Source organism: Perognathus longimembris, unplaced genomic scaffold, assembly GCF_023159225.1.
Source record: "Perognathus longimembris pacificus isolate PPM17 unplaced genomic scaffold, ASM2315922v1 HiC_scaffold_5230, whole genome shotgun sequence".
Classification (NCBI taxonomy): domain Eukaryota; kingdom Metazoa; phylum Chordata; class Mammalia; order Rodentia; family Heteromyidae; genus Perognathus; species Perognathus longimembris.
In genome coordinates, this window is record NW_025960635.1 from 162135 (window position 1) to 164885 (window position 2751).

Genomic DNA, 2751 nt, shown 5'->3' on the forward strand with positions numbered 1-2751 from the left:
AGACGCACAGGAAAGGGGCTGTTGCTCCAGTCAGAGACACGTGGCCACAATCCTCCATTATATCCAGTTGGGTCCAGACCTTTTCAATCCACCTGTTTATTGCGCTGAATGGCAGAGATACCATCCTATCTGGAAAAAAAAAGGCGTTGGGCTTGTAAGAACTGCAGTGGGTTTGGAGGCAACTATGTTCATCACAGCACAAACTGTCATCCCTAAAACATGGAACCAACCTAGATGCCTCTCAGTAGACGAGTGGATCCGGAAAATGTGGTACATATAAAGAATGGAATTGTACGCCTCCATCAGAAGGAATGACTCTGCACCATTTGTAAGGAAATGGAAGCACTTGGGAAAAAATCACACTAAGTGAAGTGACCCAGACCCAAAGAAACATAAACCCTATGGTGTCCCTCATAGGGAATAGCTAGTACAGGAATAGGCCAGTCATGATAGAAGAGGAAAATACCCCAATATCTACACCCATAGGACCATATAAGAAGATGCCAAGTGACATGAACCCCACGTTAGGGACACAAGAGTTATACCACTGTTGTAATTATTCTCAATATGACATGTCAACTCATACTACTTTTTTTCCCTGTTTCCTTGTCTGTTTGTTTTACTGAGTGGATTGTCTAGTTTTGTTTCTCTTGCTGTGGATGTACACTTGCTACCAGTGCATTACATCTGAGTACCCTGGATATTGTCTATATGGGTAATAAAATGGGGGAAGGGAGAGGGAATACCAAAATTTAGAGACAAAGAACAAAAAGACAAACCATTCTAAATGCAACACTTAGAAACCATTTGGTGTAAACCAACTGCACAACTCTTGGGGGACAGGGGAGGGGGAGGGGGAAATGAGGGAGAAGTTAACAAGTAGGACAAGAAATATACTCACTGCATTTCGTATGAATCTGTAATCCCTCTGTATCACACTTTGACAATAAAGGAAAACAAAAAGAATTGCAGTGGAAGCAAAGTCCTCATGCAGACTGCCCTTGCACCTGAGCAAGGGGGCCGGGGGCTCCTAGCGCCCCCTGGTGGTCACCACCATCAGGTACTCTGCTCAGCTGTCCAGGCCTAGAAGAATTCAGCCATGAACTGAGCCAACTCGAACAGCCAGTAGGGTTCAAAAGCAGACTTTAACCTGAATCATAGCTGTGATTTCCCTTGTCTCCATGCCCGGAGGGACAGAGTTCTTATACCCATCACCTAGAACACATGACCCAGTCCTCACTTCTCAAGTCTTGCCGACCACCACCTCACCTCCCAGCGGCTCCTATCCTGACCCAGGATTTCCATCTGTCGTCTGACCAGGCCTCATGTCTGCCAGTGGTGTCACCAGGCAGCAGGGGTCCGCAGGGCTCCCGTGCCCTTCCTCCTCGACATGAACAAAGGGGTTACAGAGAAGCTGATTATGGACACAGAGAAATATGTTATACCCTGAGTGTAGGCAGGAGATAGACTGAGCATCCTAGAGGAATGACTTCCGACCCATGCACATTTTTGGTTCAACTCCTTGCCAGGGAATCTGGTGGAGACCCGGGTGCCTCTGAAAGCACAGGAGCAGGGTGACTGGGTGGCTGCTGCTGGTCCAGTCTGTTACGTTCTGGCGGGAATATCACTGTGGCATGCTGCCACCTGGTGGCAGCTTCATGTTGCAGCTGTGGAAGGTGAACCTGTAGCAAGTCTGGGTCTTGTCTGGGGACATGCGGCAGAGAGGGAGATGTTCACAACAGAGCAAAGCTCGGCCCAGGAGTGGAGACAGGAACTTCCTAGAGAAGTGCTAGAAGAAAGGGAATTCCAGACACCAGGAGACCATGTGGAGTGCTGGTAGCTTCCTGGGGACCTGAACCCCTGAAGAGCCATGGTGTAGGTAAACTCCTAGCATCCTCAGGACATGTGTTTATGTGGGAGTTATGTCATCCTGATTTTTGCCATAAGGAGTTGAGGCTCCAACAGGCCTCATCCAGCTCATCAGACCCCTGGATAGCCCGGCTCCGTGATATATGGGGTTCTGCACACATTGCTCCCGGATTGCACACTTTTGCTTCAGGGAGACCTGTTAAGTGGGTTCCAAGAGAATATGGTAGGCTGAGGACACTAACTCGACAGGAAGCGTAAACCCAGCCTCTGCTCACCACCATTCCTTAGCCTTGGAATAAATCCAGCACCCATTTATGCTAAAAGTCCTGGAAAAACTGGGATTCCAGAGAACACTCCTGAATATAATAAAGGCAGTCTATGACAAATCAAAAGCAAGCATAATTCTAAATGGTGAAAAACTGAAGCCATTTCCTTTAAAATTGGGAGCAAGACAGGGATGTCCACTCTCCCCCTTCTCTTCAACATAGTGCTAGAATTCCTAGCCACAGCAATTATGCAAGAAGAAAATATAAAGGGGATCCAAATAGGAAAAGATGAAGTTAAACTTTCTCTCTTCGCAGATGACATGATCCTATACCTAAAGGGCCCCATAGACTCTACTCCCAAGCTACTAGAGCTGATCCAAAACTTTGGCAAAGTTGCAGGATATAAAATAAACCCTCAAAAATCAATGGCATTTCTATATGCTAATGACCCAAACGCCGAGGCTGAAGTCCGGAAAGCAACTCCTGTTGCAATAGCCTCAAAAAACATAAAATACCTAGGAATAACCTTAACCAAAGAAGTGAAAGACCTCTATAATGAGAATGTTAAAAACATGAAAAATGACATTAAGGCAGAACTAAGGAAATGGAAACACCA